Raw genomic sequence first — 20,232 nt, forward strand, 5'->3', positions numbered from 1 at the left:
ACAAGAACTTTTGCCAAGATATACGAGGAATTATTTTCTGCCCCTTTTTGCACACTGAATTATCCCAGGACTATTGACTCTGAGAAATGAATTTCTCAATGTGACTATAAAGGGAGCAAAATCTCCTCACTACCATTAAAATGAAGATATCCAGCTTCCACTCTCACCTTTGGGTTCATTTTAAACTAAGCATTTCTAATAAAAATATTCTGCTTATTTAGTGCAGTACATAAAAAGGCAATAAAGTCCAAGGTTGTAGGTGTTTTTACATAATTTTAATTTATAATAAAATAAAAACACACAATATCTGAAGTACTGCTAAAAATGAACATACCTCCTCTCTACCTTAAAGTATTAAGAACCCTATCCACATTTGGATAAATCTGCATTTATTTTAACTTCATTATAAAACAGTTATCAGACTAAACCATATCAAAACCTTGTTTGCACAAAACCCAATCTATTTTTGATACCACTATTCCTTCATATCTGAGTCATATCAGTCACGACAGCCGTCAGCATAAAACTGCAACTCACTTTAAAGTTCTCAAATGTATATAAACTTTATTACTTGGCTTAGCTCCCTACACTGGAACCCCAGCTAATAATAAATCAACATTTTACAGAATATCTTTTAGGTCTGAGAATCCAAGTACTAGATATCTACCAAGGTAAAGACAGAAATTAAGGGAAATTTCATACAAACATCAATGTTTGTTTGCAGGATTCCCCAATGTTTGACACTTCAGATTTGGCTGGACAAGGTACTGAACCATCTTCTCTGGACTGTCCTTTTGCCAAGTACGGTTGGACTAGATGACCCTTAAGGTCCCTTCCAACCTGGGATTCTAGGATTTGATAATTTTGTGATATGAATTACCAAGACTGGTGCTAAAACAAAACCACAACAGAAATATCTACACACAACAGAGTAACCTACAAGTCAAATTTCTCCTCCAAGTCCTTTTTCTTTCTAAAATTAAATGACTGGCAACAAAACACAACAATCAAAAAGCCAGATCCAGACAAGCTTGTTCCCCACCTACAGAATCCTTTCCTATGGAAAAGAGATGCATCTGTTGAGAGGTTTCCCCTTCTACCTCACTCCCTGACTTCCCTCACTGATCTCTCACTACTCTCTTCAACTCAATAAGCAAAGCAATGTATGTCCCTGCTGCAAAAGTTCTCACTGACTACCCAGTGTTGCTGATTTTCTGTTTTTTCACAGTCCCCTCAATCTAATTAATTCTATTTCTTCTACTGCCTCGAATGCAACATCTGCCCATTCCCCAGCTCACAAGTCTGCACAATAAAGGTCTGTTTTGTCTTCATCCTTGCATTTACCTATCCTCATGCTCCATGGTCATTGCAGTCTTTACTTCTGTTCACTTCTAGCATTGGAAGAAGCTCCTGGGATCCTTCCACTGTGTCCCGGGGTGACTTTATGATGCTGAATTGCATCCCCATCCATCTGTTTAGCCCAGAAATAAGTTCTGCACCTTTAAGACTGGTTCTGAGCGTGAGGAGGGGGAGAAGCAGTGCACGGTTTGTTTTCAGAAACTGCACTCGCTCCCCCGCATTCTCTTTCATGGACTGTGTTGTCTGCAGCATGGACAGCAGGAGAGAGCTCTCCTTTGCTTTTTAGTTTGCTTTTTTTAGCTAGCTGAGGCAGAGAAGTTCCCCAGACTGTGGCTTTTCTTTTTCTTGGAACTGATCAGCCCTGCTCTGGACCGAAAACCCAGGAAAGCACCGTGAGCTCAGGCCCGTGGCCCAGCGGGGCCGGGATGCAGCGATTTCCAGGGTGAGAGGGACTGGTGAGAGACTGAGCGAGCCGAGCTACACCCCACGACAAAGGACTCTCTCTGAATTTGCCATCTCTTCAGAACAATGAGAGGTTCCATTGTTTAATATTACTCATTTTTTCATGTCTGTGGGTACTTTTCTTGTTAAATAAACAGTTTTTTCCACTTTTTTCGGAGGAGGCTTATCTCCTGAAGGGAGAGGCTTATCTACCAAAGGGCAAAAGAATTTTGCTATTTATGAAAACACCCCTTTGGAAGTTCCACTCCAAATTTGTCCCAAACCAGGACACACTGCCTCTTCACACTTCTGCCCCAATCAGCCTGCCTCTTCCACAAATGTTTTACCATAAAGGCGTCTGGCTCTGGGAAGTTGAATGTTTTCTGCTTCCTTTGGTATCTCTGATCATGTCTTTCCTGCACAGCATAAGAGTGTGACAGGATTGAACAGAGGAGCTGGCTAGAATTGAGGGAGCCAAGGGGGCTCTTCAGGGGATGTACTGTAACTCCTGCTCATAATTACTGTCCAATCAGGCCTTGTTTACTGTTGTTCTTAAGGACTCTCTAAATATGAAGTGATCTAAATAACATGTAGGATGCTCTAAACTGGGATTAGCTAATTCCTGGGCACTAAAAGAGGTTCAATTTTATGATAACAGGAAACTCCCAGAGCTGGATCCAGCTGTGCCTGGAGCACACATCTGGTGAGAACAGCTAGAGACTGTCAAGGAAACACAGAACTGTCTAGTCACCTGCCTATTACTGAGCCTATCACAGTACATACTTTAGTTCAAATTAAATATTACAAATTGAAACTGAGGATTGAAAATTCTGAAATGGTTCTAAAATTTTTTATCTAAAGTTAGAAGGATGGAATTTTCATACACAAGCCCTAGTCCTTTGCTATGGACCATATTGCAGAAATGAAGGCAATTAAACAAGTAGGTCCCCAGAGCATTTTAAGGGGTCTCCAGCACATTCTTAGGGTTCCCCTCTTGTTTGCATACTTTTGTTTTGAAGCTGAGGTGTTTGACAGCAGATCAAGGGCACTGAGGGCTGGCAGCCCAGGCAGAGAGGGACTGGGCAGAGCGGAGCAGAAGGAGCTTGATTGGAGGAGGACAGTCCAGCATGATGGCAGCAGAGCTGCACAGCCAGATGTGGATGCAGCCAGAGGAAGCCAAAGGTTTTCCCAGCTTCATGCTTAGAGACAAGAGTGTTGCTTAGGCACAGGATAAAGTAATTACACAACCACAGGAGAGACATGGTGAAAGCTGTGGTGGGTAGGGAGCAGCCCTGCTTGCTCCATCAAACCCCACACACGCAAAACCATTCCAGGTAGGGAGGCAGAGTGCCTGTACAGAACTGAGAGTGAGAGATACTGGCTTGAAGCAGAGCTGTCAGTTTGAAGGAACTTGGGAAGGGGAGGCTGAGAGTACCAGCAGGAGCTGAGCAGTCTCATCTCAAGGCAGGTAACAAACCTGCTCCTGGAAGAGAAAGACTACAGATAGAGATGTTCATGCACCAGTTTCAGAACCAATATACAGCAGGACTTCTACAGAAGAACACCCCTTATTTCAAGGCAAAAAGGCATCAGTACAGTGAGGGGGATACCAGTGACTGGTCTACCTCATCAGGAGTCTTGTGCCTCCTCACACTGAGGAAACAGGGGCCCTGGCTACCAGGACAAAGCACAACGTAGTGAAGGGAGACTGCAGATCAGAGGGTTATAAAAGTGGTTAAGTATTGCAACAGGCTGCCCATGGAAATGGTGGAATCATGATCCCTGGAAATGTTCAAAAAGCTTGCAGATGTAGCACTTAGTGGTGGACTTGGCAATGCTGGGTTAATGGCTGGACCTGATGATCTTAGAGGTCTTTTTCAGCCTGAATAGTTCTATGATTCTAAGGGAAACTAAAATCCATCAGTAGCATCTGCTGTCACGGCAAAGCTGGGTTTTGCATTGCCTACATTCATTCAACTTTTCTTTTTCCTCTCCAAACAGTCACTCCAGTGAGCTAAGTGGTGGTGGTAAACATGAAAAAATTGCTACTTTGCACAGCAATTTGTCATAAACAGCTTGTAATTATTGCAGGAAGAACATGAAGATTGAGTGAGAACAGATTGAGTGAGAAAACAGTGTGGATGGTTCAGAAGAAGTACCTGAGAAACTGACACAAAATATGACAAGCTGGAACAAACCGTCACGACTTCTAAATTCCATCCGTCTCGTCAGTGATCAGAAGGGATCATGGGAATGGTCCTGGGAACCTTTCTCTCAGACTTGAATTTGGTTGATTAAATATAAGACCTGTACTTTAATAAAGTGCTACTGCTGAGAGATGCCCTCTAACAAAAACATTACTCTATACTTTGGAGGAATTAGAAAAATATCACAAAACATTCATTAAAATAGTCATATTTCTGTGAAGTCTCCCACTCCCAACCGAGTTACTAAAGCACTGCTAGTGTGGAGCAGCAGTTAAGTTTTGCATTCAGATGTTTTTGCACTTTATATCTTGGTACTTTCTTTGAGATTTATTCATCTTTCTGCTTGGTGTATGAGACTGACAATTTTTTAAAACCTGTTTGATGTACTAAAGACGAAACAACAGAAAAATTCCTTCCAAAGACCTTCCCTGGGAAGGGTTTTTGCTAGTCTTCATCCTTTTCAGAAATATCCTCGCAAAAATATTCACTCTATCAGGCAACAAAACTCTGAATTCTCTGGCAAAGGCTGTGAGCCCTGAGTAGCTGGACCTGGCTGGAGTCAAGGGAGGCACAGGTCAGCCAAAACCAGGAAAACCTGGCAGAGCTCTGAAAAATTTTCATTTATGACATCTAATCAGAAAATTGCAAATGAATAAATGGTAGCTAATCAAAATGCTCCTGCCCATCCACCCCAACTGGAAATATGCATCCCAAAGCCTGGTACGTGCCCAGCAGCTGCTCCCACGCCTAACACAGAGAATGGACAGTGGAGGGTAAGCCCTGGTCATGTTTCAGGAGACCAGTGCAAACTGGTACATCACTGATTCCTCACAACCCAGACTCATGGTGTGGTTACTGTGGGAGGGGATGTGAGCCAGACTCTTGCTCATTTCTATTTGCAAGCATGGGTGCAAGCAAGTCCATAACTGCCTCACAGTGAGCTATTTAGAAGAATGAGAAATATGTTTAAGAAAAATGACATTTGAGAAAGTCACAATCTGTCTGCCAGTTTTTTCTCTTCCTCTATCAATTCACAGCAAGTCTTATTCATTGCCCATTCTCTGCCTTCCCTTTCTTCTATGTGAGTTTTCCTGCTTCTTTCAGTCTTTAGAGCATTTAAGGGACTCATTGATTTTTCTATATAACGTTAATCTCTGAATTGCTTTAATATTTGCATCACTGTCAAGAGCAGAATCTCCTTTGCTGAAGGCTATGGTACTGCCAGAAAAAAATTTAAATTTAGTTTAGTATATATACATATATATTTCCTACTTCCCACACACATAAAAGCAGCACACTCCAGTTGGAAGTTCCTTAAACTCTTTAATTATACAGGTTATTTAGTCTGGCTCTTTCCTTTCTGATTACTTTTTAACTAAATTAAATGTCTGCCTCTTGCTGTCCTCTCTACATTAGCAGCCCCATTATTGATTTTTATTATCTTTCCAAAGAGAAGGTTTTGCAGCTGATTGCCATTTACACTGTAAGCAGTTCACTTCTGCTGAGGATTCCTGCTGCCACTGAGACTGCTGAAGACGGTTCTCTCGCAGCTCAGCCATGGCCAGCACTGCAGCAGGGATTACTGCAAACATGACACAGCTTTGCATGAGAAGCAAAGACAAATGCACAAATGCCTCTGTAGCATAAAGAGTACAATTATATTGCTTATTTATGAAGTATTTTTGTACCAAAATAGCTCCTTATGAAGGTTTATCATTTACCAGCCAGCTCTGTAAAGAGGTTCCTATTTGCTCTCCTGTCTGCAGTAATGTTTGCAGAAGAAAACATGCTGCTTCTTTTTCTTCACTTGCAATCAATGTAGGGGAAAAGCAGATAAAAGGGAGAAAATAAGGAAAACAAAAGTAGTAAACATTTTACAAAATATTTGGCCTTTTGACAACCCCAGAGATGATCGTGAAGGGGCTGACAAAGGATGGTCAAGTCCAGTAGTGGGATGGTTGGTCACCAGTGCAGTGGCTGGAATTACCTGCAAACAACAAAAGGAACAGTTCCCCAACAGACACAGAGCAGGTTTTCTTTTTCTCTGTTTGGTACATCTGAACAGCAGAGCAACTTGCTTCAGTGATAACTTTTTTTTATGCTACATTCCTAGCTGAATGCTTCAGAGGCCTGATTTCTCATTGATTATGCTACTTTCCACTCCTAGTAGCAGCATCAGAGCAGAGGTATCAGAGATACAAACAACAACAAAAAAAGTCTACAGTGGCAACACTGATTTGTTTTGCTTTTACAGTATACTTTTCCTCAGCCACAGTTCTGAATTCCCAAAGCACTGCATAAATGGTCAAAACCAGATGAAAATGAAAACATAAATTGACGATTCAGAAAGAAAGCTGGAAAGAAGAACACTTCAAACAATAATGGTTTAGAGTGGATTGAAAAAATAACTACCATTAAAATAAATGCAAAGCCTTCTGACAAGCCTAAAGAAAGAGGAAAAAAAAAAAGGAAAAAAAAAAGTATTGCAAGCTGGTATAGGATATTATAAATATAATTGCTAAGAATATGCAACATTTTACATTAATTAAGATCTCTGCCTTTCTCCCACATATCTACACACTTGGATAAAAAAAATCTGAACAATTACTTAAATTATTTTGCAATTTAAACCTTTACAACTTGAGGTATTTATACAATGGGATGCAAACTTCTCTAAATTGACAAGTTTAAATGCAGGCTTGCCACTGCGCAAGAGTAGAATCTCTTTTTATCAGGGTTAGGAATACCATTTTGATAGTCACAGAAATAACTGTGGTTGAGTATGAACATACTGGGTTGTGGTTACAAACCAGCCAGATAGTGACTGTAGAGTAAGTGCAATGGCATTTTCCAAAATCCCACTGCAACATCCACAGGCACTGGGCTTCCAAGCACCCAGCCTGTGGCTACAAATGGGCAATGTTGGGCAGTGCCACTTCTGAACAAGTGCTGCCCACAGGACACATAAATCACAATGATCACAGTATAAACAGGAAATGCAATTTTGCTTTTTCTGGAATATATATGTGACATTTATAAAGTCACCCTCTCAAACACATGGCCTACAAATACTTTAGCTTCCATGGAGTTAAATAACCCTACTAATATTTCTTCTTCCTGCAGAATTTCTGGAGTGAAAACACAATCAAATAATCTTCTTTTACTGTTCCCTGAGTCACACAGATTATCCTCCCTTGTATCACAGTGATGTTTTGCTTCCCTGGCAACTGTACCTTCAGTGACACAGTGCTCAGGCTGTGCCCTGAACTGCACCTCAGCATGGAACAACTGCAGCCCATTCATTACAGCACAACCTTCAGGAAAACTGCAGAATTAATAGTTTTATAACACCCCCAAAACATATCTGATCAATGAAAGAAACACTGCAGTCCATCATCTTGCTCTCTGTATCCACTACTGTTCCATTATTAGTGGTTTCTTTCCTGGATTTTGTTGTCAGGTTGGACAATTTTCCTAGTAACTAAAAATTAGAGTCCATCTAACTCAGTGGAGTTTCGCTGTGTACCCCAGATGTCAATTCACATGTTTTAGAGTCATAATGTCTAAAGGTAAAAGCATCACTTCTCACATATTGGCTTTTTAGTTAATTTGGTCTGACTGGGGGACTGGGACATATCCCTGGGTGATTTTGTAGGAGACCTTCCTTAAGTTTCTCATCAGTCACACCCACCCACCTCCAAATTCATCTCAGTGCCTCTATTCAGACCAGCCCTCTGTTTTTTTTTCCCTGAGCCTTCACAAGCCCTATCTGATCTTCAGGCCAGAGGGGCAAAAACAAAAGCAAGGTACGAGTTTCAAGGGCGGCCTTGAAAATGTGGTAGGAAGCTGTTAAAGTAATTTATTCCACTTTGGATTTTATATCAGTTAGAATAAACTAATCTTCAAATTTTGAATCAGAAGCTTTTTAATGCTTTCTGAACCACTATGGGGAAGAGGTCACACTCCACAGGCAGGTTTTCCTCTACTAGGAGAATTTGTGCTGTTGCAAGGTAAAATTGTTTGCCACCTAGCTCTTACTGTTTCATAGAACCTGATTCACAACACTCTGTTAGTAACCTTTATTAAAATTGTATCAGTCATTTCCCTTCAAAGAGATGATGTATGCAATTTTTCATGCTACACCAAACACTGGAAGAAGAAGACAGAGAGACACATTTGAATTTACATAAAGATTGCAAGCTGTTGTTCCAAAGTAATTCTGAAGTGGTATGCCCTGTGAGTAGGCTTTTGATCTGATCAGATTTCTGCATATTGAGTGTAACATGTACAAAATCTATAACTGGAGTCTGTTTTCTGAGAAGAGATAAATTGCTTCTTTCTGTTAAAGGAGAAAATAGTACATTTCTGGACAACATCTTCCAGGCCATTTTTTTCATGTAAATTGAGTCTTATTTTAAATCCAACAGATAATAAGAATTGATAAAAATTTTAAAAGAAATTCTTAAATACTTTTTCCATTTCAGAAAGGTTACACTTTATTAAGCATATATTTTTCTTTATCTTTTTTTTTCCCTGAACCATAAATGCTGTATTTCATTGCTTACTTAAGGAGCATTTATATGTTTGGATTGATGTGTTATTCCAGACCTGCCTGCATCAATTTGCTACTTCTGAAAAACACCCCTATTTCTGGGGAATTCCAGCTAGGCTCAGTTTTTCTTAGCACTAGCTTATAATTTTGCTAGTCTATATACTTAAAAGACATTACCACATTTCAGATAGGAACATCATAAGAGAACACTCCCTGTAAATACTGAACTACCCAATCAATCAGTCAATCAATCACTCAATTTCCAGTGTTCTCTAGTCTCCATAAACACTGAAATTACAGAGTAAAAATAAAGAAAAAATTTTATGGATTTTGTTTGGTTTAAGTTTTAAGCTTTAGTGTCAATTATCTTGGGCTGGACAAATGAATTTTTCTTATGAATTGCTCATGTTCTCTAAGTCCATTTTATTCTAGAGTGCCTACTTTACAACAAACAACCCCCTCAAAGCATTTCAGTATTTCTTCTTCAAAATACACCCAAAGGAAAGGGTTTCCCCAAGTTTGCTGCATTTTCACGAAAATGCAGGATTAAGAATCTAAAAGCAGACATGTTACCACTCTAAAAGTTCAAATCACAAGTGCTGTACTTCTCCAAACTCTAAACCTAACAAACACCAAATAGAATACAAATAGCCACAGCAGCACAATAACACACAAAAGTATGGAACAACAGGAGTCTAATGTGTGAACCCTTCTACTGCAGACTGTAGCAAGAAGAGAGTTTGCAGGAGGTCCTGAAATGTAACCCTTCCATGCTCAGTGCAAAAACCAAAAACCAACCAACAAAACCCAACAAAATAAAGGACAGGGGAAAAAAGGGGTTTAGAATGAGATGATTCCTAGATGAGATTGCTGTAGAGGGAAGACTACAACATCCAAAAGCTAAGTAAACAAGGACATTAATGTAAGCTAGGTAAAAACAGGAGTAGAAAGAAGACAGCCATTAATGTCTCTCTCTGAACTAAGAAAACCCCAGCAAGCTCTGAGACATTCAATTTGCAATTTTACTAATCTCTAAGTATAACTGTGTGTCAAAACTCCAGGTAAATCATACATGAGCACAGAAAATGTGTGCTGTGTGGGCAGAGGAGCAATACATCAGAGCTGATGCTTCACTGCATTAGCACTTTCTGGAAAAAGCAAATGTTTGCAGATGTTCACAGAGGTGAGGTTTAGCTCCCAGATGACCCAGCATTGACATCTCTATGCCCCTGGTGCTGAAAGCAGCCCATGCACATACTCAGGACCCCACTGGTACACATCAGTCAGAAGCAGTCTTGTTCAGTAGTTGCAGGTTACTGGCCTCAGCAGCCTTTGCTTTACCCACCACTAATCTCCTGGATCACAGCAAACCCCATCAAACAGAGGTCCCCACTCCATGCAGCGCCATGTCAACCCATGCTGACCTTTGGCATCCTTTTCTGAAACTTTCAGATGTTTCTGGGCAGCCAAACTCTGCAGCTCTGTATCTCCCTAACCATGACCTGACCTAAAGTAACCTTCAGGGCAAGACTGCACATATAGAAGCAGAAGGGAATTGGAGCCTAATGGAAATACTACCAGCAGCTAGACTTCAGTGTTAACTTTACTACCCCTATGTGCAGTCCTTACCCTAAAGCACCCTTGCATATGTCAACCATGTTCAGGAAACTCTTACCTTCTTAGAAAATAAAAGAAAATAAAATGACTGAATACACAGTCCAAGGACTATTAACAACTACAGACAAAATGGAGATGGAGAGAACAGGCACCAGGCTTGTAGATCTCTGATGTTGTTTCACTAGGGACAACTGCTTTGTTCCTGTAAATCACAGCACCCACACGGCACCTGCCCGCTGCTCTTCTACACCAGTGCAGACTGAATTCGAGAAAAAAGCCATTGTCTGTTCTTCCTAATCACTACAAACAGCCTCTTCATTTCTCTGTCTGTCCTTTGAAACTGTTGTGCTTTCTTGGAAATAAGGAGATTTTCCTGCCTTTATTTTTCTAAGAGCAAAACAGCTCTCACTCTGTGAGATGCAGTGAGCCGGCTGCTCTGCATTGCCTGCCTATGTCATGACCTATCTTTAAAATGTTTTGTTCTCAGATCTCTTGGAGTTACAATATTGAATAACAAGATGCATAAAAGCAAATGGATAAATGAAAGATAATCTTCATCAGTTTGAAAGAGCAGTATTGATATAAATCATATGTATGTGTCAGTGTATTTTGATATATACATATAAATGCATACACACACTAAATGGGGAAATAAAATAACAGAATACAGTTACTACGTCAATGGATCTATTGACATATTTTAAATTTGCCCTTAATTACTGGCCTTTTTAATTAATTTTTTTAAAAAGTCAAAGTATTTATGTTCACAGAGGAAGCAGCTGAAGATCAGCAGTTCCTCTTACCCACGCTAGTCCAAAAAATAAATCCTGAATCTTCCCAGTTCTGTCAGAGAGTATTTATGTAAAATATCCCAACTTTGTGCGCTTCATCTTGTACATAGTCTTGAGGTTTTTCTTGCTGAAACAAGTTGAGTTAGAAGGCAAGAAGGGCTTTTGCTCAGTGAACTCACTGGCACACCTGGCACATCTGTCTGTGTGATCAGCTGCAGAAGATATCCTTAAAGACAAGACATGTAAGCTGGTCTGTTTGCTGGGCTCAGAGGTGTGGGAGAGCAAAAATTAGTATTATTTGGCCTAATTCACAATTTATAGGCAATAGAATTGTAATAAATCTAAGCTACTCAAGCTATCAAAGCAACTGAACTCAGACACATCTTCAATAAAGAAATATTTAAAATTAGAGAAAAAGCAATTTTTTTGGTGCTTCTCAATTATGTTGGTATTTTAATATAAAGGCCAATTAAATATTGGCCTTTATTAAGTTCCACTTCTGTTATTTCTAAGTGTTAAAGAGGTCTTTGTTGGCATTGGGACCACAATATATGAACCTTAGCTATTCACACTTGTTATCCTGTAGATGTCATTCTAACTAACAGAGGAAGCATGAAAATCAATATTTCTCTACTAAGAACTAAAACTATCTAAATTGACCTATGACTTGCAAAATAAACATTTCTCATAGTTTTCTAAAATGGATTCTGCATTTTTCAGCTCCACAGTACTTTGCACACTGAAAATACCTAATATTTAGCTATTACATTTGTAGGGAATGGTAGAATAAGTGAACTACGTCCACTTTAGGACATTTGTAATATTAAAGATAAATTTATATTTGCCAGAAAAATTAAGAAATAAAGCCACCAGGAACTTAATTTTGGTTGTTTCACATGCTTTAAAAAATTCAGATCTCTGGGATCTCACATTTCATAGCCAAAGCCAATGAGCCATCACAAAAAGACAGCAGACACTTCTGAAGTTATGGGCTGCTAGGTATAAATTGCCAAATTATATTATAATTTATAAATGATTTTCTATTTATACAACAGGACAAAGGTCTTTCTAGAATAATAATCTAGTAATAATTGATATAATTGCTTTCTGCATATTTGTCCTTCCATGGCTGAAATTAGTCCTTGTCTGCCTGCATCCAGAAGACTTGCCTTGTCTTGAATTTGGGACTATCTGCTGTTTTCATTCTCATGAAAACTTAAGAATTTTATCAGTTTTTAATGCAAAAATTTGACACTCAGTAGCTGCATACTACTGCCAGAACACTACAACTCTGATATGAAATAGCACTCTCCACCTCCCAACCCTACTGAAATATTTCTTTCTCTGAACAAGACAGACCTGTGGTTTCTTGCTGAACAGCAAATCTCTGAATCTACTTGCCAAACAGATGCCCCAAACTTCATGCCAGTTTCTAGCATTTCATCTGGAGACTACACCACATGACATCTACTGAGTGTTTTTGAAAGTTTCATGGAAAGAAACATTTGCTTCTCACCTGATTTCTTTTTGTGTGTGGTTTCCTTGAATTCTGAGCTAAAGATTTTGGCAGCAATTTGCAAGTTCAAGCAGTCAGCTACTTGTTGATTGACCCAGACTCATATGAAGGTATATTTGTGCATAATGCCTTCGCCAGGGAGGAGTTTCTATTACTAATAGATACTAGAAAAGGGGTTTTCACTGGCTGAAAGAGTGGCAAGTCAGTGGAATAAATGTCCCAAGAAGTGGTGGAGTCACTGTATCTGGAAGTGTTCAAAAGGTGTCTGGATGTGACACAGTTTAGGGGTAATTATTGGAGTACTGGGTTCACTGTGGATGGGATGATCTTGAAGGTCTCTTCTAATCCTGATGTTTCTGTTTATCAGCTAGATACCTGCATCCAGAAAACATCTTCTCAGGAACAACTCTGGACTATTAAAAAAAAAAAATTCTTAAAAAAAAAAGTGTTGAAAAAAATTAACAGGCCAAATTTAAGAAATCTTTCCTTTCATTCATTTCTTAGAAAAAAAACCCCAAACAGTAGTTCATAATTTTGCAGAGATAACAAGATAGGAGTCAAAATGCCCAGAAATCAAATCATGTTGTATATACATAAGAAGAAGACAATTTTCTAGGTTCTTCATTTCAGCACAAAAGAACAAATGAAAAACCATTTGCCAACAATTTTTATGCCAAAAATGAGAAGCCATAATTATAGGACTGCAAAGTTATACCTTTGTATTAAAAGGAAAAAGAAAAAGGTAAATCTTCAGCTTGCTTAATATATTAGTTCTAAATGTACCTATTTAAAGAACATCATTGTTCTGTTTTGCAGAGGAAAAGCAGTTAACTGCTTTCTGTAATTACAACCAAAGAAAAATTTTATACCCCATTTCAGAAGAAAAGCCATATGAAGAGCATTAAGTCCCTGAAAGAAATCTTTGTGAGTTCTTCCAAGGGCATAGGCTAAAGGTTAGCATTTATGTGAAGATACACAGGCATTTTCATCTGAGTTCAAAATTTTACTAATAAACATGCACCTGACACACTGTGTGTCTTGTAATCTTCCTTCCACCCCACACTGCAGCCCTCATTTTACATTTCTGTTGATTCATATAGACTGGAAGGAAATTGAAATCTTTTGCTTCATTCTTAAAAAGCTTCTAATTCCATATTTCAGCCAAAATCCTTTTTGCTATATGTAATGTTTCAATAAATGTTGCTCCTGCACTCTTCACCTCACATCTCTGACTCCTCCATTTGTGACAATCCTATGCTGGAACTAAATTAAGAATTTGGAAAATGTAAATTATGTAGGCAGAAAATGATTTATTGCAGCACCAAGAATTTAAACTAATAGAATGATACATCCCTTTTTGATCAACATACAATGCCCCACAGGCAGTTTTATTTAAGTCAAAGTGTTATCTAAAATAAGATGAAGAAAAAGCAATTCAAAAGTATATTCTAGAAATATCTTAAACTGGCTTTGTAGAGAAACAGAGTACTTGCTTTCTGCTGCATTAACACTGATGTGCTGATATGGTATCTGCAGAAGCCAGGCAATTAGAGCTCTGTGGGAGAGTGCTCACAGCACTCACTGAACTGCAGCACAGTTAAAAATACAATGTAAAATAGACATAGATGAGAGAAGTTTAAATAGTCAAAATATATGCAGAATTATTTTTGACAGTTACAATCAAGACTTTTAAAGACTTAAGTTTACTAATTAAAAGTCTAAATAACTGAATACATACTGCCACATCTCCTCCTAAAATAGGCAGAGAATTTTCTATTGGATTCAATGAAATCTGCACCGTTTTAACCTGGTTCCCGGTTGTTCATTCAAAATACAGTAGCATAAAAAACCCATCAGAACTCATATCAACCAGTGTAGAACAGACTTGCATCTGCACCAACACATAGGAAAGTTTTTAGGGCTTTCAGGACAGCATTCAGTAGTTTTGCAACAATGGAATTCTTAAGAAGGTGTTTAGGTTCTCTTATGCAGGTGCTCTCTTTTTCCTAGGAGCATTATTAGGAAAAACCTAACTATTCTACTGCAGCTTTAGTCCATCTCTAAATCCACATGCAGGTTATTCCACATGCAGGTACAAGGATAGTGCTTGTTTTAAATGTGAACAGACTCTTCATTCCTAAAAGAGCAGACCCCCAGCAGGTACCTTGTCTCATTTACTGCTTCACTGAAATAAAACTCTCACCACGGATATACTGCATTAAGAGAAGGAGTTTGCAGTGATCCTCAGAGAAACAAAATGTGAAAAATTAGATACTTATTTCTGGGTGCACTACAGCTCTTAACAGATTCAGTTTTGCCTGGGGCAAACAAGTACCCTGACTGCTTCAGTTGTCTAGAGTTGGGATCATGTCCCTACTTTGCTGCTCAGCTCCTCCTCATGCAGCATGGCCTGAGCGACCTGGCCTCCCTGTCACCGTCCTGGGGCTCAAGGCCACAGAAAGCAGCACAAGCCAGCCCATCCCTGCATGGAGCATCGGGCTGCAGGACAATTATGTCAGTGATGACCTCCCTGTCCTCTGAGAAATAAAAGCCCAGCCATGCCTTCAGAATACACTGGGGACAGAATTACTGTGCTCCCCCTAACTTTACTATAGATTTATTTAAGCCTCTCAGGCCAGAGCTGAGCCTTGCCCTAAGACACCATGAGGCCCTTCTGCAGCTTGTTACACTGTTGGATCATCAGCAAACATTAAAATTTCCATTCAGCACAAGAGAGGCTGCCAAGAGCCACAAACTATGCTGTAGTTTCTTCCCCACTGAGCTCCACATGCAGGGAAGGGCAGGAAGGTTCTCAGGATGTTCTTGGTTTCTGCACAGGCATCACCAGGCTTAGTGAACCTATGTAAAGTATCACCTTTAGAAATACTTTAGAGAGGCACAGCCAAGGAATTTTTCTTGCTCTTGCCAAGCTAGTTCTGTTCTGTGTGAAAAGGATGGATTACAAAACACTGCAGTCTGTACTGAAGATAGTGTTCAAACTTGTTCACTTGCAAAATACACAACTTCTCCTCAAAATGCATGTGTTAATATGGAAATGGCAAGACTTCCTCATTCTCATTCTCATTTGCCCCAAGCAGAGAATTCACTTTAAAAAAAAATTAAAAATACAGACTGTTTTTTCTAGGAATAAGCCTCTACTTCTACTTTTAGCCTCTACTTCTTTCCCAGAGATTGAGATCAGAGCAGACGGGGTTGACTGAGAGACATTATAAAAGATGGTTATTGCATAATCAGTCTCATGGAAGGGTGAGACATTTAAGATGTTACATTCAATGCCATCACACCGGAAGCCATCTTAATTCTAATTACAATGCCTTTTTACAATTTCTTAGCCAATGAACAACTTTGACAAAGCTCACTAGCATCTTCATAGACAAATCATTAATTGCTTTGTCTTAAACGATTCTACCGCAATGTGTCTTTTCACAACCAATCATATAACACTGCAGAAACTTTCAGTGCTACATATTGAGCTTCTTACTACTCTCTAACAGGTTATATTGTCAAACTTTAAAATATTCTACTATCTTTCTTAACATATTTATTCACTTACATGAGGCATATTTCTACTTGTTTAAAACATATTTCTGCTTCTTCTTTCTATTCTTACTTCATGTCTGTGTAACTTTATTGTTCTAAAGCCTCAAGCTTTCTCCAATGTCTCAGATCAAACTTTGTATCAAATTCTATCTCTGAGCCTGTATGCTCAAGAACTTGAGAGCTTTCCATGCCTGCATTTCCCACACCCAGATGCCTTAGTATTGTTCAAAAATAGCCAGAAATCAAAAGATATTTGGTCAGATATTATGTTAACTTATTAATACTGAAAGATGAAGAAGCTCAAAAGAGAGACATTTGACAGATGACAACCTACATTTATATACACTTTATCCTATTATTAGCACACTTTAGACCTTAAAACACCCGTGAAGAAACCTTAAATCAGGATTGTAAATTTAAACACCTGCAAATGTCAGTTCTGCTGTACGAGTTTGTTCCCTGACTCTTCCTTATTCTCCTGAGTCATAGGCAGACCCTCATAGGGAAGGGTATAGCGAACATCCTTTTTCTCCTCACACCAAAAAACACAAGTTGAGTTCAGGAAATTTTTACCTGGTGCAGAATTTCAGCAAATCAGACAACAACACTTGTATTCAGCTCCCTCTTACCACAACTTTTCTCAAGGTGCACCAAGGTAAGACAACTCAGCTAAGGACCCTAACACCACACCCTTTTGGATAATGACCTACACCACATGAGAGCTAAATGTTAATGTAGCAACAAAAATTACAGGTGATAGAGTTTTGTTTTGACTTACTGCCAAAGATCCAAGTTCATCACCTTATCTTTCTGGTGTAGGAAGCAATTAGAGGAGGACAGATACAGGCTGGTCAATCCTTCCATTTTTTATGTACCCTTATCCACCTTCTTTGAAGAACTCTTTACTTGAACCTATACTGAAACACAAATAAATAGCTCAAATCAGACAACATGGTTGAAAGCATTGATAAAAGACACATAAGATAAAATGAAACATCTCCATAGTAGGGAAGGGATCTCTCTGTCTCTCCATCTGGCCACTGCAAGATATCAGGATGTATTTCAGCCCCCAGTGACCCCTGTCTGCCTAAGGAAAGGCCCAAGATAGGGCCTCAGAAATCATCTCAGAGGTAAAACCCTTTCCCCTGTCCCAAGTGCCTTCCAGGCATTCTTGAGTATGAAACACATTTGCTGGAGCTCATGTGCAAAACTACAACCAAACCATTGCAGTCCGAAGGCCTAAACAGGGTAGGTTGTGACTGGCTGTGATGGAGACCAGAAAACGATGGGGGGCCAATGAGTTTGGAGTGAACAATCCCCAACCTCCCTTTCTAATCCCTGACAAGTTATTCTTTAATCAAATTATTCTCTTCTGGATAGAAATTATGGAGTAATGTGTGTGTTTATCAGCATATCACATTATATGAAACATATTTGAAGATACTGAGACTTGAAGATACTGTTGCTACTTATTGTTTCCCTCAAATGCAATGTAATTTAATTATTTATGAACCACCTTTCTTTGAAACTTGGCCTGTATTTGTATATTATTTTTCAAAATAATGTATCCACTCAAGGAATATAGTCAATTGTGTCTTGGAATACAAGATCAATAACAAACAAAATCTCACATTTTGGGTTAAGCTTTTATTCTTGTATTATATTAATTTGGACCATCTTTAGGCTAAATATTGCTAAAGTGATAATTTTGTGACACTTCATTTCTCTGAAACAAAACAGTAACTTTAAGTATCACTCTCCATGGAAGAGTTTATGTCATAGAATTTAGCATTCCACTTAATATCACCTAGGGAGATTGATCTGGAGAAGCAAAGACTGAAAAATCTTTACTGCCTGGAAGAAATCATTCTTCCTAAAAAAAAGAATATGAGATCTTATCACGAACATAAGCAAGATACATGTAAGTCTGACACTGTTCATGATATATTTGTTCTATTTTTCTTCCAAAAGCACCATATGCACTGAAAAAGTCAGCTCCTTTCCAGATATCTGATAACACATTCACCGCTAAATTCTAAATTTTATTTGAAAAAATGAAACCCTTAAAACCTGTTTCCCAAAACAGAAAACATCCACAATAAGGTAAAAAAATCTTCAGTCAACTGAAATAATGCAGCTTCAAAGGAAAACCTTTTTCTCAAAACCTTTTTTTCAAAAAAGCCCACAATTTCTCCTTGCCTTCCTCATTTCCAATAAAATATTTACCTTTATGATTAAAATTCAAAAATTCTCATGAGAAAAAATGCAGGTGATTCCAAAACAAACAGATTTCCTCAGCTTTTCTTCTGAGGAAAATTCTTTTTGTAACATATGATAGAAATTATCTAACTACATAATTGAGTATGTGGCATGAGTTCAAAGAGGCACTGACTAAATTTATGCACTGGCCATTTTTCAAATATTTTTTTTTTCTCTTGAGAAGGCATAGTTTGCTCTTTTAAATATCCTTTGTTTTATCAATTGTCTTTCCATAGGCTTAATTCTCTCTCAGGGCTGTAATGTCATTAAGTTATCTAGATGCTGAAAGTGAAAGAAAACTTTGACATTTAGAAGCAAGCTAATTAATTTGCTTTAGAAATGCTCTAAAAGGCTGCAAAAATTAGCAATTCAGTACAAGGAAGCAAATGGTCTGGACAAGGAATAGAAACATAATAAATTATAAACAAAGGCAATTATTTCACTAAGCAATTTTTAATTTTTTTAAGGAGGTCTTTTATCACACTAATTTTTATTTTTAAAAATGTCTCAACTTTGTAATGGAATCATTTATTTTCAAAAATTTCCTACATAGGAAAAGAAATATTCCATTACTTCATTTTTATGGAAGAGTTTTGTGGTCTAAGCTCTGTTCTCCTGATAGTGTCACTCAAACTTTTGACTCTTCTTGGTTCAGAAATAGTGCTGCAGTCACTTCCCCAGGTAATTATTTAGTCCTGTGTTTCTTGTCACTGCTTTATCCAGCTCTGCCACTCCATTTGACACCTTTCTTGTGCCTGTGCTGAAAGCAGCAGAATTTGAGATCTATGAAGAAGAGCAGCTACTCAGCAAACAATGACATAGAGCCTGAACAGACTACCCAAGCACAATTTCTACTCATATTGAAACCAGCCCTGGAAAAAGAGGCATACCAATCTCTTCTTCCAGTGTTCCCTGTCCATCAATAGTGCCTATCATTACGGTTTTTTATTCCAGAGTTTGACACACTTATAATACATCTTCGTAGTCACACAGATCATAAAAATACAATTAATGAACAGAAGCAGCATTTTTTCCTCTAAAGCAGCACAGAAAACCTTACTAGATCCTGTACAGTAACATAACTATCCATAACATTGTATTAAATTATAGAGTCACCAACCCAAGCTTGAGTGTTCTCCACAAATTGATGTAGCAAACTGATTCCAACATTTTAATCAATTCCACTATCCAAATGCCCCTTCAGTTGTTTTGACATTGTGGAACAAGTTGTTGCTCTGACAATTTGGTTGCCAAGGAATTTCATTTAATGAGGTTCACCAACCTGGTTTAATGTTAAGAAATAACTTCCAGCCCAAAACCTGCAATGTTTAAAGTGTTGGTATTTAATAACACTACAATATCAGTAAGAAACACTGAGGCAGCTACTGCTACATATGAAAGTTATATAATTCTAACCTAAATCAGAATGCTACAACTGATTGTACTACTACCACCAAACCATGTTAGACCAAACTAAAATTATTACATACATAGGAAAAGCCATACATCAGCATGGGATTTTAAGCTGAATCTTTTTTATAAATTTTATTTTCAAGTAAAAATAAAAGTAAAAGTGTTCTAAATGTTGTGAGATTGTCTCCAGAGAAGAAAAAATTACTTTCTTCTTAGTGTTAAAATTGATTTGCATCAGGCAGATTCTAGAATTTTACATTTTACTTTTACATGCTTGATGCTGTGATATACATATAAAGTGATTGATTCAGTGGATTTCTGTGTCTTATAATACTACAAACTTCTGGATTAAGCTAATATCTATTTCAGCTCCAGTAAGAAAAAGTGAAATAAATGCATACACTCTAAGCTATTGAGATTGCTGAAACAGAACAAAATAAATAGAGGAGACCAGTACAAATGTCTCCTCACAGTAGCAATGCCTATTAAAACCTCAAGGCAAGAAAGAAATATCCC

General features: G+C 38.3%; 1 long non-coding RNA gene across 7 annotated transcripts in view; it reads right to left on the reverse strand.

The window, feature by feature from the left end:
* Positions 1 to 20,232, reverse strand: part of LOC111928772 (uncharacterized) — a 131,566-nt gene that overhangs the window by 67,112 nt on the left and 44,222 nt on the right. For 5 of the 7 annotated variants that reach the window (XR_015276574.1, XR_015276572.1, XR_015276570.1 and 2 more), the window contains one exon: positions 16,823 to 16,961. This is a non-coding gene — a long non-coding RNA (uncharacterized LOC111928772). Of the gene's footprint in view, positions 1 to 1,344; positions 1,579 to 16,822; positions 16,962 to 20,232 lie in introns of those variants that run through there. The other 2 variants (XR_015276576.1, XR_015276573.1) reach the window with 2 other exon arrangements.

The sequence above is a fragment of the Cyanistes caeruleus genome, chromosome 14, assembly GCF_971803275.1.
Source record: "Cyanistes caeruleus chromosome 14, bCyaCae1.hap1.1, whole genome shotgun sequence".
NCBI classification, from domain to species: Eukaryota; Metazoa; Chordata; class Aves; order Passeriformes; family Paridae; genus Cyanistes; species Cyanistes caeruleus.